This window comes from Pseudophryne corroboree, chromosome 6 (genome assembly GCF_028390025.1).
Source record: "Pseudophryne corroboree isolate aPseCor3 chromosome 6, aPseCor3.hap2, whole genome shotgun sequence".
Taxonomy (NCBI): domain Eukaryota; kingdom Metazoa; phylum Chordata; class Amphibia; order Anura; family Myobatrachidae; genus Pseudophryne; species Pseudophryne corroboree.
The window spans coordinates 195,662,501-195,688,993 of NC_086449.1; the positions used below are offsets into that span (position 1 = coordinate 195,662,501).

Consider the following 26,493-nt stretch of genomic DNA (forward strand, 5'->3'; position numbering starts at 1 on the left):
TACAGTGGCCAGACGGAAGCCACTACTTAGTAAAAAGCACATGGCAGCCCGCCTGGAGTTTGCCAAAATGCACCTGAAGGACTCTCAGACCGTGAGAAACAAAATTCTCTGGTCTGATGAGACAAAGATTGAACTCTTTGGCATGAATGCCAGACGTCATGTTTGGAGGAAACCAGGCACCGCTCATCACCAGGCCAATACCATCCCTACAGTGAAGCATGGTGGTGGCAGCATCATGCTGTGGGGAAGTTTTCAGAGGCAGGAACTGGGAGACTAGTCAGGATAGAGGGAAAGATGAATGCATCAATGTACAGAGACATCCTGGATGAAAACCTGCTCCAGAGCGCTCGACCTCAGACTGGGGTGATGGTTCATCTTTCAGCAGGACAACGACCCTAAGCACACAGCCAAGATATCAAAGGAGTGGCTTCAGGGCAACTCTGTGAATGTCCTTGAGTGGCCCAGCCAGAGCCCAGACTTGAATCTGATTGAACATCTCTGGAGAGATCTGAAAATGGCTGTGCACCGACACTTCCCATCTAACCTGATGGAGCTTGAGAGGTGCTGCAAAGAGGAATGGGTGAAACTGCCCAAAGATAGGTGTGCCAAGCTTGTGGCATCGTATTCAAAAAGACGTGAGGCTGTAATTGCTGCCAAACGTGCATCAACAAAGTATTGAGCAACGGCTGTGAATACTTATGTACATGCGATTTCTTCGTTTTTTATTTTTTATAAAATTAGCAAAAATCTCAAAAACACATTTTTCACATTGTCATTATGAGGTATTGTGTAGAAGAATGAGGGGAAAAAATAATTTTTTCAGGTTTGGAATAAGGCTGTAACGTAACAAAATGTGGAAAAAGTGAAGCGCTGTGAATACTTTCCGGATGCACTGTACCATTCAGCGCACTCTCCAGCAAAGCAATGCATAGGGAATGCTACTGACAGACAGAAAAAGTGTCCAATCAGGTTACAGTGAAGAAGCTCCTCTCGCTTAGGGCCAAATTCAATTAGCTAATGTTAATTACCATGGACTAATTGATCTGCCAGGGCTATTCAATTATAGCCCATAGGTTGCATTTAACACAGATTTCTGCTCAAACCTCGAGGAGGCTCGACTAGAAATCAGTCTTAAATGCCCTGATAGCGGGTGCAGCGAACCAGTTATTAGCCAACAGTCTAAGGAGGTAAATTTACTAAAGCTTAAAAAATAAAAAAATAAAGAGAATTGGTGATGTTGCACATAGAAACTAATCTCATTTCTGTATTGCCTTTTTAAAAATGATAGACAGCATCTGATTGGTAGCTTTGGGCAATATCACCAATTTTCTCTTTTAGAAGCTTTAATAAATTTACCCCTGGATGTTAGTGATCTGTATATCACATTTTGTGAGGTATACAGTAGTATGCCAGATCACCAAAACATCAGAAAGGGGATGATATACTTATATTAGAAACCGTGCCAGATTACCAAACAGGCAGATTAGGCACCGGCCTATGGGCCACACGCCTTTAGGGCCCTGGGATAATGGATCAAAAATAGGATTTTAATTTACCTACCGGTAAATCCTTTTCTCGTACTCCATAAGGGATATTGGGGGAATCTAGTACGATAGGGGGCGGAGCTACCACAGCGCGTGACCAGTGGCGTTTGGCGCCTTCCTCTGCTTACAGCTGCAGCAGCACACACACACAGCTCCTCCAGCCTGCAGGAAACGGCTCAAATGAAACGCCGCAGGTGGATACGTGCATTCCCCGCACCAAGAAACATATCTCCTCCAGATAGGATGACAGTGTTTTGACGTCACAGGTTTTCTGGCATGAATCATGGTAGCAATAACCTTTTTGCAAAGGCCCTTGTGAGCTAGGATGTTCCGCTCAACTTCCATGCCTTCAAACGAAGCCGCCGTAAGTCCGAATCGACGAACGGTTCCTGCTGAAATTCTCTTCTCAGTGGTATAGGCTAAGGGTCTTCAACGGACATGCCCAGAAGATCCGCGTACCAAGCTTTCCGGGGACAATCTGGGCAATCAGAATTGTCTGAACTCCTTGATTCCTGATTTGCTTGAGCACCCTTGGGAGCAATGGAATCCAAGGAAACAGGTAGACATCTACTGCCCTCGCCTGAGGGTCCCTGTTCGCGAGCAATACCAAGGAAGCTTTTTGTTGAGACGAGAAGCCATCATGTCTATTTGTGGGCAGCCCCACCGATCGATGATCTGCTGAAACACCTGTTGGTGAAGCCCCCACTCTCCCGAGTGGAGATCGTGACGACTCAGGAAGTCCGCTTCCCAGTTGTCCACTCCTGGAATGAAGACTGCACAGTGCTCTCGCATTTCTTTCTGCCCAGAGGAGTATCTTTGACACCTCTCGCATGCAGGCGCTTTTTTGTTCCTCCCTGTCGACTGATGTACGCCACTGCCGTGGCGTTGTCTGACTGACTGGATCGCGTGATCCTTGAGTAGGAGGAGAGACCTAAATGAAAGCATTGTAGATCGCCCGAAGTTCCAGAATGCTGATCGGAAGAAGGGCTTCATGGGCTGATCACCTGCTCTGGAACGAAGCCCCCTGGGTGACAGCTCCCCATCCTCTCAAGACTTGTATCCGTCGCGAGGATACAATCCTGAATTATGCAAAGGTGGATGGATATTCGAGTAGGCCGGTGAACCATGCAGACCATCTCCCAAAGTGTTCTCGCTTTTTCCTCTGGAACACTTTCTGAGCCACAGTATCCAGCAACATTCCCAGGAACAGGAGCCTTTGAGTTGGCTCCAAGTGAGACTTCTGTTAATTGAGGATCCACCCATGGTGAGACAGAAGCAGAATACTGCAATCAATATGGAGCAATAAAAGCTCCCTGGATCTCGCTTCTATCAATAGATCCTCCAGATAAGGGACAACATTGACCCCCTGGACCAGGAGTTGGAACATGATATCCGCCATCAACTTCGTGAACACCCTCGGAGCTGTGGACAGGCCGAAGGGTAGCGCATGGAACCGGTAGCGATAGTTCAGTAGGGCAAACCTCAGGTAAGCATGATGAGGTGGCCAAATCGGGATATGGAGATAGGCATCCTTGATATCCAGGGAGACCATGAGTTCTTGTTCTGCCAGACCCACGATCACTGCTCGCAAGGATTCCATCTTGAACCTGAAAACTTTTAGGTAAGGGTTCAAGGATTTCAGAATGGGTCTTACCGAACCATCCGGTTTTGCTACCACGAAAAGGTTGGAGTAGTAACCCTTTCCCTGTTGTTGAAGTGGCACTGGAACAATGACTTGGGACTGGACCAACTTGAGGATGGCCTGTTGCAGCTTAACACACGTGTCCTCCAAAGCCGGTCAAGCTTGATTTGAAAATTCGTTGGGGAGGAGCACCGTCGAACTCCAGCTTGTAGCCCCAAGATCCCCTTGGGGTGGGTGGGCACAGTCATGCTGAGGCCTCAGTGGAAACTGAACTGGTGCTCTCCTGAGAACCTGTGATTCCTGGTTTTCTTGTCTTACCTCTGGTGCCCCTAGCCACATTGGAGGCACCTCTGGCCCTAGATTGAAATCTGTTAGACCAAAAGGACTGAGTATCACGGCCCCTGGTAAGAATGTCTAGCCAGTGGGGCCCCAGAGGGGAGAAACGTGGATTTCCCCACAGTAACTTTAGAAATCCACGTATCCAATTCCACCCCTAAGAGCCATTCCCCAGTAAAGGAGATAGACTACACACTGCACTTGGACTCAGAGTCTGCCATCCATTGGCGCAACTACAAGGCCCTGCGTGCCAACACTGCCATGGCAGAGGTCCTAGCATTAATATTGCCCATCTCCTTGAGAGAGTCACACAGGACGCGAGCCGTGTCCTGAATGTGCCTAAGGAGAGTCACCGTAGTAACCAGGGGCATATCCCTGGAAAGGCCCTCCTGAATTTGGAGTAGCCCACGTGTGAATGGCATGGGTCATCCAGCAACCTGCTATGACCGGCCTTTGCGATGCACCTGCTGCAGTGTAGATAGACTTCAGTAGTCTCTATTTTTCTGTCCCCAGGGTCCTTTATGGTAAAGGAGACCGGGGCAGGCAGGACCACCTTTTCAGATAGGCGAGAGACTGATACGTCACCAGCCGGGGGTTCATCCCAGAATTTCCTGCCTTCAGGAGCAAATGGGAAAGTGTGCAAAAATTTGTTTGACACTTGGTATTTTTTATCTGGATTTTTCCAAGTTAAATAGATCATCTAACTCTGCAGAATCAGGGAAAGTGACTGCTTATTCTGTGTAAAGAAGAATGACTGCTGTGTGGCAGTATTCTCTAGAGGGAGCTTTAACACATCCTGTATAGCTAGAATGAGGAGGGGTTCAATATCCTGAACAGAGGGGGAATCCCCACTAATGGGATCCATGTCCTCCCGTCCTCCTGTACCGATTCATTTGAATCTATGAGTAAAGCGGGCAGCCCACGTTTCTGTGGTCCCGAGTGGGAGAGGAGGGGGGGTCATCTGTGGAGCATCTGCCCTGGCAGCGAGGTCTGCAACAGCCTGCTGCAGTAGCTGAGTTTTTGTTGTATTAGCAGTAAGTTGAGATGACATATCAGACATAGTTTTAAAGGACCTTTTCATTTCCAACTCCCTACACCTACTAGCCATTACTGAAACTTGGATTACGCCCTCTGACACTACTTCTCCTGCTGCTCTTTCTGCTGGGGGCCTCACATTCACACACACCCCCCGACCTGGGGGTCGCCATGGGGGTGGTGTTGGGGTCCTTTTACCTTCTAGTTACTCCTACCAACTCATACCACCAGAACCATCCCTTACATTCTCTACATTTGAGGTCCATGCCATACGCCTCTTCCAACCAGTCCATCTTAGAGTAGCTGTCATTTACCGCCCCCCTGGCACTGCTTCCAAAATCATCGACAACTTTGCTTCCTGGCTTCCTCACTTCTGACATTACCTCCATTATCCTAGGCGATTTCAACATCCCTATTGACATCCCCACACAATCCCCTGCCTCTAAACTCCTTAACCTCACCTCTTCACTTGGTCTCTCCCAGTGGAGCTCCTCACCCTCCCATGTGAATGGGAGCTCACTGGATCTGGTCTTCACTCACCGCTGTGATATTTCTGATTTTTCCAACTCCCCATTTCCCCTCTCTGACCACCACCTGCTCTCCTTTAACCTATCTCTCTCGACTTCCCCATCTCTACCTCCTAAGGCTACCATCACCAAGTGTAACATTGAAGCTATTGACACCACATTCCTTTCCTCCGTTTGATTCACTTCTCTCTCCTATTCTCTCTCTCTCATGCCCTGAACAAGCCACATACAATGCATCCCTTACTTCTGCTCTTGACTCTGTTGCTCCACCAACCACTATTCACCCTCGCAAATTAACACCTCACCTCTGGCACACCAAATGCACCAGATATCTGCAAAAATGCTCACGTACTGCTGAGCGACACTGGAGGAAATCACGCTCTAAGGCAGACTTCCTCCATTTCAAACTTATGCTCTCATCCTTCAGTGCTGCCCTTTCTCTTGCTAAACAGTCATACTTCAAGAACCTCATCTCCTCCCAGTCTTCCAACCCCCGGCGCCTCTTTGCCACTCTCAACTCACTCCTCTGCCCACCTCCACCTCGTCTCCCTTCCTCACTCTCTGCTCTTGACTTTGCCACTTACTTCACATCCAAAATTGACTCCATAAGTCAGGACATCACATCACACCAGACCATCAGTAACCAGCTTTCTCCCATCCCTTACCAACCCTCCCCATCCTCGTACCTACTCGGACATCTTTCTCCCATGCATCTGGAGAGGAAGTCATGGCCCTCATTCGTTCCTGTCCCCTCACCACCTCCCCACTTGACCCTATCCCCTCCCGTCTCCTCCGCTACCTCTCTCCTTCTGCTTGTTCCCATCTTTCCCACCTTCTCAATCTGTCCCTCTCATCAGGCACTGTCCCCTCTGCCTTCAAGCATGCACTCATCTCTCCTATTCTTAAAAAACCTACACTTGATCCAAACACTCTCTCCAACTACCGACCCATCTCTCTCCTCCCTTTTGCCTCCAAACTCCTTGAGCGTATTGTCTACAACCGCCTTACTTCCTTTCTTTCCTCACACTCACTGCTTGACCCATTCCAGTCTGGCTTCCGTCCTCTCCACTCCACTGAAACTGCCCTTACAAAAGTATGCAATGACCTCCATGCTGCTAATTCTAAGGGACACTACTCTCTACTTATTCTACTTGATCTCTCTGCTGCTTTTGACACTGTGGACCATCCTCTCCTACTGCAAATTCTTCACTCCATTGGTCTGCGTGACACTGCCCTCTCTTGGCTGTCCTCCTACCTTTCTGACCGTTCTTTCTCTGTCTCCTCTGATGACTCCACCTCCCCCTCACTTCCACTAACTGTAGGGGTACACCAAGGTACACCCAAATCTATCTTTCCTCTCCAGACCTCTCCCCTGCTCTCCTCACTCGTATCTCCAACTGTCTCTCTGCTACGTCTTCCTGGATGTCCCAGCGCTTTCTTAAACTTAACATGTCTAAGACAGAGCTGATCATCTTTCTCCTCCCTCCCGCATAACCTCACCTCCTACAATCTCATTATCTATTGATGGCACTACTATCTCCTCTAGCCCCCAAGTGCGCTGTCTTGGAGTAATCCTTGACTCCTCCCTCTCCTTTAAACCACACATTCAGCACCTCTCACAAACCTGCCATTTTCATCTAAAAAATATTTCCAGGATCAGACCCTTTCTGACCCAGGATGCTACTAAGACTCTTATCCACTCACTGGTCATCTCCAGACTGGACTACTGTAATCTGCTCCTGACTGGCATTCCTGACAAATACCTCTCTCCACTCCAATCTATCCTCAATGCTGCTGCCCGGCTCATTTTCCTCACCAAATGCACTACGTCCACCTCTCCTCTCTTACTAGACCTTCACTGGCTCCCCTTCCCTTTCAGAATTCATTTCAAGCTTCTCACACTCGCTTACAAAGCCCTCACCCACTCCTCTCCCATCTACATCTCTGACCTTATCTCCCTTTACACTCCCACCCGTCCTCTTCGCTCTGCTAATGCACGCCGACTCTCCTGCCTACGGATTACTTCCTCCCACTCCTACCTCCAAGATTTTTCACGTGCTGCACCCCTTCTTTGGAATTCCCTACCTCTCCCCCTCAGACTCTCCACCTCTCTACAAAACTTCAAACGATCTCTCAAGACCCACTTTACCAAACCCAGCCAAATCTCATCCTAACCCTCTGTTCTACGCTCTCTATGTACCCCATCTGTGTCACCCCTGTCTGTCTACCCCTCCCCTTTAGAATGTAAGCTCTCACGAGCAGGGCCCTCTTCCCTCATGTGCTTATCCTTTCTTACTTTAATAATCTTCAACTGCACCACATCCAGCAGTCTTCTGCCACCTGATACTTATTCCAGTGACATCTGCTGATGTAACTATGTTTATTTACCCTGTACTTGTCCTATACTGTCATCAACTGTAAGTTGCTATTTTCCTGTTTGATTATTTGTTTATGTATTCTGTAATTGGGCGCTGTGGGACCCTTGTGGCACCATATAAATAAAGAATAATAATAATAATAATAATAATAATAATAAATTATTATTATTATTAATTGCACCTAGCCAGGAAGGCTCTTGACCCAAGTGTTTCCTGAGAGTCTGGAGGAGCTGTGTGTGTCTGCTGCTGCAGCTGAAAGCAGAGGAAGGCGCCAAATGCCGCTAGTCCGCTCTGAGGTAGCGCTGCCCCCTATGGTACTAGGATTCCCCCAATATCTCTTATGGATGCTAGAGAAATAATATTGATTTGATTTTGAAAGCTTTTCGTAAATGGTTTCCAAAAGAAAGAAAAAAAAAAATAATCAACTCAAAAAAAAAAAAACTTTACATTAAGACTCTACAGAGAAAATACTGTATTAATGTACCCATTAACGACTTAAAGTACATAAACCACAGACATCAGATTCACATTACACTTTCCAGATTGTAGACTAGGGGTGGGCAACAGGCGGCCCGCGGACCGATCCTGCCTGGCCCGCTGTGCCCCACCAAAGTGCAATGACAAGAGGCCCGACAGGCCGCTTGTCATTGCACTGCTCTCAGACGCGGCGCCGCTGAGGAAATCCCGGTCACGTCACAGGGTCAGCTGACCGGGATTTCCTCTATCAAGTGCTGGGCGGCGCTGGGTGGGCACTGCAGTGGGGACTCGGAGCAGAAGCGGCCAGTGGGGAGCACTGCGGAGGCCAGTGGGGAGAAGGAACGGCGGCCAGCGGGGAGAAGAAGCGGCGGCCAGTGAGGAGAAGCAGCGGCGGCGGCAGCAGCAGCGCGGATCATCAGACAGCGGGGATCGTCTGCCACAAACAAATAGGTAAACCCCCTGTCCTGGATAAAGCTAAAGCTGCCATATAAGTACAGGGGAGGGGAGTTAAAAACGGTTATATGGGTTTAGGGGAGGGTAAGGACTGCTATATAGGTTTAGGGGAGGGTGGGGAAAGGGGGGTAGGGACTGTCTGCCGTAATGTGTAAAAACGGGGGCGCTGTCTGCCGTAATTATAAAAACGGGGGCCCTGTCTGCCGTAATGTGTAAAAACGGGGGCGCTGTCTGCCGTAATGTGTAAAAACGGGGGCGCTTGCTGCCGTAATGTGTAAAAACGGGGGTGCTGTCTGCCGTAATGTGTAAAAACGGGGGCACTGTCTGCCGTAATGTATAAAAACGGGGGCGCTGTCTGCTGTAATGTATAAAAACAGGGGCGCTGTCTGCCGTAATTATAAAAATGGGGGTGCTGTCTGTCGTAATCTGTAAAAAGGGGACGCTGTCTGTCGTAATGTGTAGAAAGGGTGACGCTGTCTGCCGTAATGTGTAAAAAGGGCACGCTGTCTGCCGTAATGTGTAAAAAGGGCACGCTGTCTGCCGTAATGTGTAAAAAGGGATCTCTTTTTGAGTATTTTGTGTGTGGCCCTCGAATATTCGCTGGAAGTGTTAAGCGGCCCCCCAGCTGAAATAATTGCCCACCCCTGTTGTAGACTGTTGGTTGGTAAAATTAAAAACGTATTAGAGGAGAATTTGCGAGGGTGGCCCTGAGATTTCCATTGTCTAGGAGCCTCCACAGGGTTTAATCTGACACGGATTAGAAAAAATAAGATTTTACTTACCGATAAATCTATTTCTCGTAGTCCGTAGTGGATGCTGGGACTCCGTAAGGACCATGGGGATATAGCGGCTCCGCAGGAGACAGGGCACAAAATAAAAGCTTAAGGATCAGGTGGTGTGCACTGGCTCCTCCCCCTATGACCCTCCTCCAAGCCTCAGTTAGGATACTGTGCCCGGACGAGCGTACATAATAAGGAAGGATATTGAATCCCGGGTAAGACTCATACCAGCCACACCAATCACACCGTACAACTTGTGATCTGAACCCAGTTAACAGTATGATAAACGCAAAGGAGCCTCTGAAAAGATGGCTCACAACAATAATAACCCGAATTTTTGTAACAATAACTATATACAAGTATTGCAGACAATCCGCACTAGGGATGGGCGCCCAGCATCCACTACGGACTACGAGAAATAGATTTATCGGTAAGTAAAATCTTATTTTCTCTGACGTCCTAGTGGATGCTGGGACTCCGTAAGGACCATGGGGATTATACCAAAGCTCCCAAACGGGCGGGAGAGTGCGGATGACTCTGCAGCACCGAATGAGAGAACTCCAGGTCCTCCTCAGCCAGGGTATCAAATTTGTAGAATTTAGCAAACGTGTTTGCCCCTGACCAAGTAGCTGCTCGGCAAAGTTGTAAAGCCGAGACCCCTCGGGCAGCCGCCCAAGATGAGCCCACCTTCCTTGTGGAATGGGCTTTTACTGATTTTGGCTGTGGCAATCCTGCCACAGAATGTGCAAGCTGAATTGTACTACAAATCCAACGAGCAATCGTCTGCTTAGAAGCAGGAGCACCCAGCTTGTTGGGTGCATACAGGATAAACAGCGAGTCAGATTTTCTGACTCCAGCCGTCCTGGAAACATATATTTTCAAGGCCCTGACAACGTCAAGCAACTTAGAGTCCTCTAAGTCCCTGGTAGCCGCAGGTACCACAATAGGTTGGTTCATGTGAAATGCAGAAACCACCTTAGGTAGAAATTGAGGACGAGTCCTCAATTCCGCCCTGTCAGAATGAAATATCAAGTAAGGGCTTTTATATGATAAAGCCGCCAATTCTGACACACGCCTGGCTGAAGCCAAGGCTAACAGCATCGACACCTTCCATGTGAGATATTTTAAGTCCACAGTGGAAAGTGGTTCAAACCAATGTGACTTTAGAAAACTCAACACCACATTGAGATCCCAAGGTGCCACTGGAGGCACAAAAGGAGGCTGTATGTGCAGCACCCCTTTTACAAATGTCTGAACTTCAGGTACTGAAGCCAGTTCTTTCTGGAAGAAAATCGACAGGGCCGAAATTTGAACCTTAATGGACCCTAATTTTAGGCCCATAGACAGTCCTGTTTGCAGGAAATGAAGGAAACGACCCAGTTGAAATTCCTCTGTAGGGGCCTTCTTGGCCTCACACCACGCAACATATTTTCGCCAAATGCGGTGATAATGTTTTGCGGTTACGTCCTTCCTGGCCTTGACCAGGGTAGGGATGACTTCTTCTGGAATGCCTTTTTCCCTCAGGATCCGGCGTTCAACCGCCATGCCGTCAAACGCAGCCGCGGTAAGTCTTGGAACAGACAAGGCCCCTGCAGTAGCAGGTCCTTTCTTAGAGGTAGAGGCCACGGTTCGTCCGTGAGCATCTCTTGAAGTTCGGGGTACCAAGTCCGTCTTGGCCAATCCGGAACCACGAGTATAGTTCTTACTCCTCTCCTTCTTATGATTCTCAGTACTTTTGGTATGAGAGGCAGAGGAGGGAACACATACACTGACTGGTACACCCACGGCGTTACCAGAGCGTCCACTGCTATTGCCTGAGGGTCCCTTGACCTGGCGCAATATCTGTCCAGTTTTTTGTTTAGACGTGACGCCATCATGTCCACCTTTGGTTTTTCCCAACGGTTTACAATCAGGTGGAAGACTTCTGGGTGAAGTCCCCACTCTCCCGGGTGAAGGTCGTGTCTGCTGAGGAAGTCTGCTTCCCAGTTGTCCACTCCCGGAATGAATACTGCTGACAGTGCTATCACATGATTTTCCGCCCAGCGAAGAATCCTTGCAGCTTCTGCCATTGCCCTCCTGCTTCTCGTGCCGCCCTGTCTGTTTACGTGGGCGACTGACGTGATGTTGTCCGATTGGATCAACACCGCCTGACCCTGAAGCAGAGGTTTTGCTTGACTTAGGGCATTGTAAATGGCCCTTAGTTCCAGAATGTTTATATGAAGAGACGTTTCCAAGCTTGACCACAGGCCCTGGAAATTCCTTCCCTGTGTGACTGCTCCCCAGCCTCTCAGGCTGGCATCCGTGGTTACCAGGATCCAATCCTGAATGCCAAATCTGCGGCCCTCTAGTAGATGAGCACTCTGCAGCCACCACAGGAGAGACACCCTTGTCGACAAGGTTATCCGCTGATGCGTCTGCAGATGCGATCCGGACCATTTGTCCAGTAGATCCCACTGAAATGTTCTTGCATGGAATCTTCCGAATGGAATCGCTTCGTAAGAAGCCACCATTTTCCCCAGGACCCTCGTGCACTGATGCACTGAGACCTGTCCTGGTTTTAGGAGGTTCCTGACTAGCTCGGATAACTCCCTGGCCTTCTCCTCCGGGAGAAACACCTTCTTCTGGACTGTGTCCAGAATCATTCCTAGGAACAGTAGACGTGTCGTTGGAATCAGCTGCGATTTTGGAATATTTAGAATCCACCCGTGCTGACGTAACACTACCTGAGATAGTGCTACTCCGACTTCTAACTGTTCCCTGGATCTTGCCCTTATCAGGAGATCGTCCAAGTAAGGGATAATTGAAATGCCTTTTCTTCGTAGAAGAATCATCATTTCGGCCATTACCTTGGTAAAGACCCGAGGTGCCGTGGACAATCCAAACGGCAGCGTCTGAAACTGATAATGACAGTTTAGTACTACAAACCTGAGGTACCCTTGGTGAGAAGGGTATATCGGGACGTGGAGATAAGCATCTTTGATGTCCAGAGACACCATATAGTCCCCTTCTTCCAGGTTCGCTATCACTGCTCTGAGTGACTCCATCTTGAATTTGAACCTTTTTATGTAAGTGTTCAAGGATTTCAGATTTAAAATTGGTCTCACCGAGCCGTCCGGCTTCGGTACCACAAACAGCGTGGAATAATACCCCTTTCCTTGTTGCAGGAGGGGTACCTTGATTATCACCTGCTGGGAATACAGCTTGTGAATGGCTTCTAGAACTGCCTCCCTGTCGGAGGGAGACTTTGGTAAAGCAGACTTCAGGAAACGATGAGGGGGAAACGCCTCGAATTCCAGTTTGTACCCCTGCGATACTACCTGTAGAATCCAGGGATCCACTTGCGAGTGAGCCCACTGCGCGTTGAAATTTTTGAGACGGGCCCCCACCATATCTGAGTCTGCTTGTAAAGCCCCAGCGTCATGCTGAAGACTTGGCAGAAGCAGGGGAGGGCTTCTGCTCTTGGGAAGCGGCTGCATGGTGCAGTCTTATTCCTCTTCCTCTGCCCCGGGGCAGAAAGGAGTGGCCTTTTGCTCGCTTGTACTTATGGGAACGAAAGGACTGAGATTGAAAAGACGGTGTCTTTTTCTGCTGATGTGGAGTGACCTGGGGTAAAAAGGTGGATTTTCCAGCCGTTGCCGTGGCCACCAGGTCCGATAGACCAGCCCCAAATAACTCCTCCCCTTTATACGGCAATACTTCCATGTGCCGTTTGGAATCCGCATCCCCTGACCACTGTCGCGTCCACAACGCTCTTCTGGCAGAGATGGACATAGCACTTACTCTTGATGCCAGGGTGCAAATATCCCTCTGTGCATCACGCATATATAATAATGCATCCTTTAAATGTTCTATAGTTAACAAAATATTGTCCCTATCCAGGGTATCAATATTCTCAGTCAGGGAATCCGACCATGCGACTCCAGCACTGCACATCCAGGCTGAGGCGATTGCTGGTCGCAGTATAACACCAGTATGTGTGTATATACTTTTTAGGATATTTTCCAGCCTTCTATCAGCTGGTTCTTTGAGGGTAGCCGTATCAGGAGACGGTAACGCTACTTGTTTAGATAAACGTGTGAGCGCCTTATCTACCCTAGGGGGTGTTTCCCAACGCGCCCTAACCTCTGGCGGGAAAGGATATAATGCTAATTTTTTTTAGAAATTAGCTGTTTTTTATCGGGAGAAACCCACGCTTTTTCACACACCTCATTTATTTCCTCTGACTCAGGAAAAAATATTGGTAGTTTTTTCTCACCCCACATAATACCCTTCTTTGTGGTACTTGTAGTGTCAGAAAGGTTCAATGCCTCTTTCATTGCCGTGATCATGTAACGTGTGGCCCTACTGGACATTACGTTTGTCTCGTCACCGTCGACACTAGACTCAGTATCTGTGTCAGGGTCTGTGTCGACCCACTGAGGTAACGGGCGTTTTAGCGCCCCTGACGGTGGACAGGCACTAACTGATTTTCCGGCTGTCTCATGTCGTCAACAGTTTTTTGCAAATTGCTGACATTATCACTTAATTGTTTAAATACAATCATCCAGTCAGGTGTCGACTCCCTAGGGGGTGACATCACCAACGCAGGCAACTGCTCCGCCTCCACATAATTTTCCTCCTCATACATGTCGACACACGCGTACCGACACACAGCACACACACACCGGGAATGCTCTGATAGAGGACAGGACCCCACTTAGCCCTTTGGAGAGACAGAGGGAGAGTCTGCCAGCACACACCCAGCGCTATATATATATACAGGGATAACCTTATATAAGTGTTATTCCCTTATAGCTGCTGTTAATTATTGTTATTTGCTGCCAACAATGCCCCCCCTTCTCTTTTTTACCCTGATTCTGAAGCAGGACTGCAGGGGAGAGTCAGGGAGCCGTCCTTCCAGCGGAGCTGTGAGGGAAAATGGCGCTTGTGTGCTGAGGAGATAGGCTCCGCCCCTTCACGACGTCCTTATCTCCCGCTTTTTTGTGTAAAATGGCAGGGGATTAAAATACATCCATATAGCCCAGGAGCTATATGTGATGTATTCTGTTTTGCCACCTAAGGTATTCTGTTATATTGCGTCTCAGGGCGCTCCCCCCCCAGCGCCCTGCACCCTCAGTGACCGGAGTGTGAAGTGTGCTGAGAGCAATGGCGCACAGCTGCGGTGCTGTGCGCTACCTTAGTCTGAAGACAGGATGTCTTCTGCCGCCGATTTCACCGGACCTCTTCGTCTCTTCTGGCTCTGTAAGGGGGACGGCGGCGCGGCTCCGGTGACCCATCCAGGCTGAACCTGTGATCGTCCCTCTGGAGCTAGTGTCCAGTAGCCTAAGAAACCCGATCCACTCTGCACTCAGGTGAGTCCGTTTCTTCTCCCCTTAGTCCCTCGTAGCAGTGAGCCTGTTGCCAGCAGGACTCACTGAAAATAAAAAAACCTAACTAAACTTTTATTCTAAGCAGCTCAGGAGAGCCACCTAGATTGCACCCTTCTCGGCCGGGCACAAAAATCTAACTGAGGCTTGGAGGAGGGTCATAGGGGGAGGAGCCAGTGCACACCACCTGATCCTTAAGCTTTTATTTTGTGCCCTGTCTCCTGCGGAGCCGCTATATCCCCATGGTCCTTACGGAGTCCCAGCATCCACTAGGACGTCAGAGAAACATTTGGACAGCACTGCAGCACTGGGGAGGGAGAGAAGATACAAGTAGATAAATATTCCAGATCATTTACACAGTGGGTAACTACAGATACAGGTTAAAACCCTGCCTGTGCAGATGTCCAATATGCAGAATAAATAATCTGATACGGAGGGCTGGCTTCATCACCATAATGTGTGTATTTGGGTCTCCCTGGGAGGGTGGAGGGAGCTACCCCTGTAGGGTTTTTGGAGACATGGCTCTGTGATAAGTACAGCAGGGACTCCTTTTCAGCACATTTCGCAGTGTAGCGGGTTCATGGGATCCCTTTTCATTCTGTACCTCCTTGGTGCTCCACCTTGCACCTTAATTGTTAAATTTTTGCACTAGCAGGATCGGGATTGACCCGCACTAAGGGACGTTTAGAATGCAATGGAGTGAAAGTCTCAGTTTTTCTGATTACGCAGTCGAGGTGCAAAATCATAAACTCTGAGTTGTGGCTGATAGAGAGTCAAAATTCTTCTTTATACCAGGAGAGGTTGCGCATGGCTGGGTCATCGCATTCTTGGTGAACTACAGCTGGCTCCTGATTGATATAGTACTGTGATCTTGCTTGCTAAACCTTTGCATTGGCTTTGGATTTAGTTGGATAAGTTTACCAGAAAACATTTAATTGCTAGAGATTCCACAATATGTTTGCTTACTTGCTACACCGATGTTGCTCCTACTACTTGCGCATTTTATATTACGTCATTATGCCTCTATACTGTGTGTAGTATCATGGATCATATAGTTTGCTGGACTGACTGCTTTAATTGGCCATGTTCCAGTTGTCCCCTTTCCAATGTCATGTCTTTCCAGTGATAGAGTCTGCGGGACTGGTTTTACTCAGGATTCTGATTGATTGTAGGTCACTACATTTTTTCAAATGTTGCAGGATCTGAGTTCTCTTACTCCGTTACTGCTCCTACTGTTACATTATATTAGATTATGTCAGTATGCTTTTGTTATATATATTCTCATGTAGCTTACTTATATGGGATGCTTACAGGATTGGGTTCATAGTATATCCCTTTTCCTCCATGTGCCTTGCCAATGTTACAGATTGTGGGTCTGGCCCAGCTCAGAGTCACACTAGGTTGTATGTTGCTTTATTTTTCAATTGTCGCAGGTTGCAACTGAATTGACCTTTTCTCCTATATGCCGGAGAGCCCAACATGTTTTGGTGGTTATTGTAAGTCAGTGCCCCCATTACGCAGAGTTACCTGCGTGCTCTTGGAGTAATAATTAGGTTAATTTAGTAGTTTGGGGGAGGCAGGATATAAGGGGGGGGGGGAAGGTTTGGGATCCAAGGTTGGGGTAAGTATATACAGGGTAGGGGGCTATGAGAAGGTTATGTTGTTGGCTTAATTTTTATATTTTGGCAGATGTGGGTTGTTTTTTTGGGGTTTTTTTCTCTCTTGTCCTGCTACGCAGTTGTTAGATGTAGTCTTCATGATGGCAAGTTATTAGCTGCATCGGTGTGTGCTAACTATGCCCACTATTATTATGTATTGGGTTCTTACCTTGTTACTGTATATATACTATGTTCGTTACCTTTATATTTCCTTATGCATCTTTATATGCCTGCCACATTTGTTATTTCATGTCTGACATTTGACACTTTTTTGTTATCTAAGAGTCTATTCCTTAAAAATGAATAAAAAAAAATAAAAAAATATCTATAATATTCAAAATATTCTGAAATCCAAATGTTTAAGTACGACTGAAATAGTGAAACCTCTGCTCTCTGATGGTTCAATAAACACAAACTTAGTTTAAATGCACAAAATTCTTACAAATATTGTATAAAATGACCTTCAGGCTATGTGTATAAGGTGTATATGAAACACATACGCATTTTTGTGTTTACACTTGGGTCCCGATCCCCAAGATCTCTCATTATAGTATGCAAATATTCCAAAATACTGAAAAAATAAGATTTTACTTACCGATAAATCTATTTCTCATAGTCCGTAGTGGATGCTGGGGACTCCGTCAGGACCATGGGGAATAGCGGCTCCGCAGGAGACAGGGCACAAAAGCAAGCTTTTAGGATCACATGGTGTGTACTGGCTCCTCCCCCTATGACCCTCCTCCAAGCCTCAGTTAGGTACTGTGCCCGGACGAGCGTACACAATAAGGAAGGATCTTGAATCCCGGGTAAGACTCATACCAGCCACACCAATCACACTGTACAACTTGTGATTTGAACCCAGTTAACAGTATGATAACAATGAAGTAGCCTCTAAAAAAGATGGCTCACAACAATAATAACCCGATTTTTTTGTAACAATAACTATGTACAAGTAATGCAGACAATCCGCACTTGGGATGGGCGCCCAGCATCCACTACGGACTATGAGAAATAGATTTATCGGTAAGTAAAATCTTATTTTCTCTAACGTCCTAGTGGATGCTGGGGACTCCGTCAGGACCATGGGGATTATACCAAAGCTCCCAAACGAGAGTGCGGATGACTCTGCAGCACCGAATGAGAGAACTCCAGGACCTCCTCAGCCAGGGTATCAAATTTGTAGAATTTAGCAAACGTGTTTGCCCCTGACCAAGTAGCTGCTCGGCAAAGTTGTAAAGCCGAGACCCCTCGGGCAGCCGCCCAAGATGAGCCCACCTTCCTTGTGGAATGGGCATTTACAGATTTTGGCTGTGGCAGGCCTGCCACAGAATGTGCAAGCTGAATTGTACTACAAATCCAACGAGCAATAGTCTGCTTAGAAGCAGGAGCACCCAGCTTTTTGGGTGCCTACAATATAAACAGCAAGTCAGACTTTCTGACTCCAGCCGTCCTGGAATTATATATATATATATATATTTTCAGGGCCCTGACAACGTCTAGCAACTTGGAGTCCTCCAAGTCCCTAGTAGCCGCAGGCACCACAATAGGTTGTTTCAGGTGAAACGCTGACACCACCTTAGGAAGAAACTGGGGACGAGTCCGCAGTTCTGCCCTGTCCGAATGGAAAATCAAATATGGGCTTTTGTAAGACAAAGCCGCCAATTTTGACAATCGCCTGGCCGAGGCCAGGGCCAACAGCATGGTCACTTTCCATGTGAGATATTTCAAATCCACAGATTTGAGTGGTTCAAACCAATATGATTTGAGGAATCCCAACACTACGTTGAGATCCCACGGTGCCACTGGAGGCACACAAGGGCTGTATATGCAATACTCCCTTGACAAACGTCTGGACTTCAGGAACTGAAGCCAATTCTTTCTGGAAGAAAATCTATAGGGCCGAAACTTGAACCTTAATGGACCCCAATTTGAGGCTCATAGACACTCCTGTTTGCAGGAAGTGCAGAAATCGACCTAGTTGAAATTTTTTCGTGGGGCCCTCCTGGCCTCACCCACGCAACATATTTTTACCACATGTGGTGATAACGTTGTGCGGTCACCTCCTTCCTGGCTTTGACCAGGGTAGGTATGACCTCTTCCGGAATGCCTTTTCCCTTAGGATCCGGCGTTCAAACCGCCATGCCGTCAAACGCAGTCGCGGTAAGTCTTGGAACAGACAAGGTCCCTGCTGGAGCAGGTCCTTTCTTAAAGGCCGATGCCACGGTTCCTCTTGGAACAGACATGGTACTTGCTGAAAGCAAATCCCTTCTTAGCTCCCGAGGCCATTAGTCCTCTGTGAGCATCTCTTGAAGTTCCGGTTACCAAGTCCCTCTTGGCCAATCCGGAGCCACGAGTATAGTTCTTCCTCCTCTATGTCTTATAATTCTCAATACCTTGGTTATGAGAAGCAGAGAAGGGAACACATACACCGACTGTTACACCCACGGTGTTACCAGGACGTCCACAGCTATCGCCTGAAGGTCTCGTGACCTGGCGCAATACCTGTCCCATTTTTTTTTTGTTCGGGCGGGACGCCATCATGTCCACCTTTGGTCTTTCCCAACGGTTCACAATCATGCGGAAAACTTCCCGATGAAGTTCCCACTCTCCCGGGTGGAGGTCGTGCCTGCTGAGGAAGTCTGCTTCCCAGTCGTCCACTCCCGGAATGAACACTGCTGACAGTGCTATCACATGATTTTCCGCCTAGCGAAAAATCCTTGCAGTTTTGCCACTGCCCTCCTGCTTCTTGTGCCGCCCTTTCTGTTTACGTGGGCGACTGCCGTGATGTTATCCCACTGGATCAATACCGGCTGACCTTGAAGCAGAGGTCTTGCTAAGCTTAGAGCATTATAAATTTGCTCTTAGCTCCAGTATATTTATGTGGAGAGAATTCTCCAGACTTGATCACACTCCTTGTGTGACTGCTCCCCAGCCTCTCAGGCTGGCCTCCGTGGTCACGAGCATCCAATCCTGAATGCCGAATCTGCGGCCCTCTAGAAGATGAGCACTCTGTAATCACCACAGGAGAGACACCCTTGTCCTTGGATATAGGGTTATCCGCTGATGCATCTGAAGATGCGATCCGGACCATTTGTCCAGCAGATCCCACTGAAGAGTTCTTGCGTGAAATCTGCCGAATGGAAGCGCTTCGTAATAAGCCACCATTTTTACCAGGACTCTTGTGCAATGATGCACTGACACTTTTCCTGGTTTTAGGAGGATCCCGATTAGCTCGGATAACTCCCTGGCTTTCTCCTCTGGGAGAAACACCTTTTCCTGGACTGTGTCCAGAATCATCCCTAGGACCAGCAGACGTGTCGTCGGAACAACTGCGGTTTTGGAATATTTAGAATCCACCCGTGCTGTCGTAGAACTACTTGAGATAGTGCTACTCCGACCTCCAACTGTTCTCTGGACCTTGTTCTTATCAGGAGGTCGTCCATTTTCTTTGAAGACGAATCCTCCTTTCGGTCATTACCTTGGTAAGGACCCGGGGTGCCTTGGACAATCCAACGGCATCGTCTTGAAACTGATAGTGACAGTTCTGTACCACGAACCTGAGGTACCCTTGGTGAGAAAAGGCAAATTTTGGGACATGGAGGTAAGCATCCCTGATGTCCCGGGACACCATATAGTCCCCTTGTTCTTTGCTATCACTGCTCTGAGTGACTCCATCTGGATTTGAACCCTTGTAAGTGTTCAAATTTTTCAGATTTAGAATAGGTCTCACCTAGCCTTCAGTACCACCATATAGTGTGGAGTAATACCCCTTTCCTTGTTGTCGGAGGGGTAAATTTATTATCACCTGCTGGGAATACAGCTTGTGAATTGTTTTCAATACTGCCTCCCTGTCGGAGGGAGACATTGGTACAGCAGACTACAGGAACCTGCGAGGGGGGAAACCTCTCGACATTCCAATCTGTACCCCTTGGATACTACTTGTAGGATCAAGGGGTCCTGTACGGTCCCAGCGTCATGCTGAGAACTTGGTAGAAGCGGTGGAGGGCTTCTGTTCCTGGGAATGGGCTGCCTGCTGCAGTCTTCTTCCCTTTCCTCTATCCCTGGGCAGATATGACTCTTATAGGGACGAAAGGACTGAGGCTGAAAAGACGGTGTCTTTTTCTGCAGAGATGTGACTTAGGGTAAAAAACGGTGGATTTTCCAGCAGTTGCCCTGGCCACCAGGTCCCATGGACCGACCCCAAATAACTCCTCCCCTTTATACGGCAATACATCTTTGTGCCGTTTGGAATCTGCATCACCTGACCACTGTCGTGTCCATAAACATCTTCTTGCAGATATGGACATCGCATTTACTCTTGATGCCAGAGTGCAAATATCCCTCTGCGCATCTCGCATATATAGAAATGCATCCTTTAAATGCTCTATAGTCAATAAAATACTGTCCCTGTCAAAGGTATCAATATTTTTAGTCAGGGAATCCGACCAAGCCACCTCAGCTCTGCACATCCAGGCTGAGGCGATCGCTGGTCGCAGTATAACACCAGCATGTGTGTGTATACTTTTTAGGATATTTTTTCAGCCTCCTATCAGCTGGCTCCTTAAGTACGGCCCTATCCGTAGATGGTACCGCCACTTGTTCTGATAAGCGTGTGAGCGCCTTATCCACCCTGAGGGGTGTTTCCCACCGCGCCTTAACTTCTGGCGGGAAAGGGTATACCGCCAATAATTTTCTATCGGGGGAAACCCACGCATCATCACACACTTCATTTAATTTATCTGATTCAGGAAAAACTACAGGTAGTTTTTTCACCTCACACATAATACCCTTTTTTGTGGTACTTGGAGTATCAGAAATATGTAACACCTCCTTCATTGCCCTTAACGTGTGGCCCTAAAAGAAAATACGTTTGTTTCTTCACCGTCGACACTGAAATCAGTGTCCGTGTCTGGGTCTGTGTCGACCGACTGAGGTAAATGGGCATTTTACAGCCCCTGACGGTGTTTGAGACGCCTGGACAGATACTAATTTGTTCGCCGGCCCTCTCATGTCGTCAACCGGCTTGCAGCGTGTTGACATTGTCACGTAATTTCCATAAATAAGCCATCCATTCCGGTGTCGACTCCCTAGAGAGTGACATCACCATTACAGGCAATTTGCTCCGCCTCCTCACCAATATTTTCCTCATACATGTCGACACACACGTACCGACATACAGGACACACACGTACCGACATACAGCACACACATAGGGAATGCTCTGATAGAGGACAGGACCCACTAGCCCTTTGGGGAAACAGAGGGAGAGTTTGCCAGCACACACCAAAACGCTATAATTATCCAGGGACAACCTTTATATAAGTGTTCCTCCCTTATAGCATTTTAATATATATACATATCGCCAAATCAGTGCCCCCCCTCTCTGTTTTAACCCTGTTTCTGTAGTGCAGTGCAGGGGAGAGCATGGGAGCCTTCCCACCAGCCTTTCTGTGAGGGAAAATGGCGCTGTGTGCTGAGGAGAATAGGCCCCGCCCCCTTTTCGGCGGGCTTTTTCTCCGGAGTTTTAGATATCTGGCAGGGGTTAAATACATCCATATAGCCTCAAGGGCTATATGTGATGTATTTTTCGCCATACAGGTATTATACATTGCTGCCCAGGGCGCCCCCCCCCCAGCGCCCTGCACCCTCCGTGACCGCTGTGTGAAGTGTGCTGACAACAATGGCGCACAGCTGCAGTGCTGTGCGCTACCTGATGAAGACTGAGAGTCTTCTGCCGCCTGGTTCCGGACCTCTTCATCTTCAGCGTCTGCAAGGGGGTCGGCGGCGCGGCTCCAGGACGAACCCCAGGGCGAGCCCTGTGTTCCCACTCCCTCTGGAGCTATGTCCAGTAGCCTAAGAATCCAATCCATCCTGCACGCAGGTGAGTTGAAAATCTCTCCCCTAAGTCCCTCGATGCAGTGAGCCTGTTGCCAGCAGGACTCACTGAAAATAAAGAACCTAAAAACTTTTTCTAAGTAACTCTTTAAGAGAGCCACCTAGATTGCACCCTTCTCGGCCGGGCACAAAAACCTAACTGAGGCTTGGAGGAGGGTCATAGGGGGAGGAGCCAGTACACACCATGTGATCCTAAAAGCTTGCTTTTGTGCCCTGTCTCCTGCGGAGCCGCTATTCCCCATGGTCCTGACTGAGTCCCCAGCATCCACTAGGACGTTAGAGAAATCCAAATATCCACAATATTCTGGCCCCAAGCATTTTGGATATGGCTGACTCAGCCTGTGTCTTGTGCTGGTGTGGACAAATAATCTGTGCAATTCATTTAAAACTGGTAAGTATAAAAAAAGACCCCTATACCATTACAAAGCCGGACATAATAATAAGAATTTACTTACCGATAATTCTATTTCTCGGAGTCCGTAGTGGATGCTGGGGTTCCTGAAAGGACCATGGGGAATAGCGGCTCCGCAGGAGACAGGGCACAAAAGTAAAGCTTTCCGATCAGGTGGTGTGCACTGGCTCCTCCCCCTATGACCCTCCTCCAAGCCAGTTAGGTACTGTGCCCGGACGAGCGTACACAATAAGGGAGGAATTTTGAATCCCGGGTAAGACTCATACCAGCCACACCAATCACACCGTACAACTTGTGATCAAAACCAGTTAACAGTATGATAACAGAGGAGCCTCTGAAAGATGGCTTCTTAACAATAACCCGAATTAGTTAACAATAACTATGTACAATTATTGCAGATAATCCGCACTTGGGATGGGCGCCCAGCATCCACTACGGACTCCGAGAAATAGAATTATCGGTAAGTAAATTCTTATTTTCTCTATCGTCCTAGTGGATGCTGGGGTTCCTGAAAGGACCATGGGGATTATACCAAAGCTCCCAAACGGGCGGGAGAGTGCGGATGACTCTGCAGCACCGAATGAGAGAACCCCAGGTCCTCCTTAGCCAGAGTATCAAATTTGTAAAATTTTACAAACGTGTTCTCCCCTGACCACGTAGCTGCTCGGCAAAGTTGTAATGCCGAGACCCCTCGGGCAGCCGCCCAAGATGAGCCCACCTTCCTTGTGGAGTGGGCCTTTACAGATTTAGGCTGTGGCAGGCCTGCCACAGAATGTGCAAGTTGGATTGTGCTACAGATCCAACGAGCAATCGTCTGCTTAGACGCAGGAGCACCCATCTTGTTGGGTGCATACAATATAAACAACGAGTCAGATTTTCTGACTCCAGCTGTCCTTGCAATATATATTTTTAATGCTCTGACAACGTCCAGTAACTTGGAGTCCTCCAAGTCACTTGTAGCCGCAGGCACTACACTAGGCTGGTTCAGATGAAATGCTGACACCACCTTAGGGAGAAAATGCGGACGAGTCCGCAGTTCTGCCCTGTCCGAATGGAAAATCAGATATGGGCTTTTGTAAGATAAAGCTGCCAGTTCTGACACTCTCCTGGCCGAAGCCAGGGCTAGTAACATGGTCACTTTCCATGTGAGATATTTTAAATCCACCTTTTTTAGTGGTTCAAACCAATGAGATTTTAGAAATTCCAAAACCACATTGAGATCCCACGGTGCCACTGGAGGCACCACAGGAGGCTGTATATGCAGCACTCCCTTAACAAAAGTCTGGACTTCAGGAACTGAAGCCAATTCTTTTTGAAAGAAAATCGACAGGGCCGAAATTTGAACCTTAATAGATCCCAATTTGAGACCCATAGACAATCCTGATTGCAGGAAATGTAGGAATCGACCCAGTTGAAATTCCTCCGTCGGAGCACTCCGATCCTCGCACCACGCAACATATCTTCGCCAAATGCGGTGATAGTGTTGCACGGTTACTTCCTTCCTTGCTTTAATCAAAGTAGGAATGACTTCTTCCGGCATGCCTTTTTCCTTTAGGATCCGGCGTTCAACCGCCATGCCGTCAAACGCAGCCGCGGTAAGTCTTGAAACAGACAGGGACCCTGCTGAAGCAAGTCCCTCCTTAGAGGTAGAGGCCACGGATCTTCCGTGATCATCTCTTGAAGTTCCGGGTACCAAGTCCTTCTTGGCCAATCCGGAACCACTAGTATCGTTCTTACGCCTCTTTGCCGTATAATTCTCAATACTTTTGGTATGAGAGGCAGAGGAGGAAACACATACACCCACTGGTACACCCAAGGCGTTACCAGCGCGTCCACAGCTATTGCCTGCGGATCTCTTGACCTGGCGCAATACCTGTCCAGTTTTTTGTTGAGGCGAGACGCCATCATGTCCACCATTGGTCTTTCCCAACGGGTTACCAGCATGTGGAAGACTTCCGGATGAAGTCCCCACTCTCCCGGGTGAAGGTCGTGTCTGCTGAGGAAGTCTGCTTCCCAGTTGTCCACTCCCGGGATGAACACTGCTGACAGTGCTATCACATGATTCTCTGCCCAGCGAAGAATCCTTGCAGCTTCTGCCATTGCACTCCTGCTTCTTGTGCCGCCCTGTCTGTTCACATGGGCGACTGCCGTGATGTTGTCCGACTGGATCAACACCGGTTTTCCTTGAAGCAGAGGTTCTGCCTGGCTTAGAGCATTGTAGATTGCTCTTAGTTCCAGAATGTTTATGTGAAGAGACGTTTCCAGGCTCGTCCACACTCCCTGGAAGTTTCTTCCTTGTGTGACTGCTCCCCAGCCTCTCAGGCTGGCGTCCGTGGTCACCAGGATCCAATCCTGTATGCCGAATCTGCGGCCCTCCAATAGATGAGCACTCTGCAACCACCACAGAAGAGATACCCTTGTCCTTGGAGACAGGGTTATCCGCTGGTGCATCTGAAGATGCGACCCTGACCATTTGTCTAACAGATCCCTCTGGAAAATTCGTGCATGGAATCTGCCGAATGGAATTGCTTCGTAAGAAGCCACCATTTTTCCCAGGACTCTTGTGCATTGATGTACAGACACCTTTCCTGGTTTTAGGAGGTTCCTGACAAGCTCGGACAACTCCTTGGCTTTTTCCTCCGGGAGAAAAACTTTTTTCTGAACCGTGTCCAGAATCATCCCTAGGAACAGCAGACGAGTTGTCGGCATTAACTGGGATTTTGGAATATTCAGAATCCAGCCGTGCTGTTTTAGCACTTCTTGAGACAGTGCTAATCCCCTCTCTAGCTGTTCTCTGGACCTTGCCCTTAATTAGGAGATCGTCCAAGTATGGGATAATTAATACGCCTTTTCTTCGAAGAAGAATCATCATCTCGGCCATTACCTTTGTAAAGACCCGAGATGCCGTGGACAATCCGAACGGCAGCGTCTGAAACTGATAGTGACAGTTTTGTACAACGAACCTGAGGTACCCCTGGTGTGAGGGGTAAATTGGAACGTGGAGGTACGCATCCTTGATGTCCAAGGACACCATAAAGTCCCCTTCTTCCAGGTTCGCTATCACTGCTCTGAGTGACTCCATTTTGAACTTGAACTTCTTTATGTACAGGTTCAAGGACTTCAGATTTAGAATAGGTCTTACCGAGCCGTCCGGCTTCGGTACCACAAATAGAGTGGAATAATACCCCTTTCCCTGTTGTAGAAGAGGTACCTTGACTATCACCTGCTGAGAGTACAGCTTGTGAATGGCTTCCAAAACCGTCTCCCTTTCGGAGGGGGACGTTGGTAAAGCAGACTTCAGGAAACGGCGAGGCGGATCTGTCTCTAGTTCCAACCTGTACCCCTGAGATATTATCTGCAGGATCCAGGGATCTACCTGCGAGTGAGCCCACTGCGCGCTGAAATGCTTGAGACGACCGCCCACCGCCCCCGAGTCCGCTTGAGAAGCCCCAGCGTCATGCTGAGGCTTTTGTAGAAGCGGGGGAGGGCTTCTGTTCCTGGGAAGGAGCTGCCTGTTGGTGTCTCTTCCCCCTTCCTCTGCCTCGTGGCAGATATGAATATCCCTTTGCTCTCTTGTTTTTAAAGGAACGAAAGGACTGCGGTTGAAAAGTCGGTGTCTTTTTCTGTTGGGGAGTAGCTTGAGGTAAAAAAGGTGGATTTCCCGGCTGTAGCCGTGGCCACCAAATCTGATAGACCGACTCCAAATAACTCCTCCCCTTTATACGGCAAAACTTCCATATGCCGTTTTGAGTCCGCATCGCCTGACCACTGTCGCGTCCATAAACTTCTTCTGGCCGAAATGGACATAGCACTTACCCGTGATGCCAGTGTGCAGATATCCCTCTGTGCATCACGCATATAAAGAAATGCATCCTTTATTTGCTCTAAAGACAGTAAAACATTGTCCCTATCCAGGGTATCAATATTTTCAATCAGGGACTCTGACCAAACTACTCCAGCACTGCACATCCAGGCTGACGCTATAGCTGGT

At 48.2% G+C, this 26,493-nt stretch overlaps 1 protein-coding gene across 2 annotated transcripts in view; it reads right to left on the reverse strand.

The window, feature by feature from the left end:
* Nucleotides 1–26,493, reverse strand: part of ZWILCH (zwilch kinetochore protein) — a 189,327-nt gene that overhangs the window by 108,119 nt on the left and 54,715 nt on the right. The window lies entirely within an intron of this gene.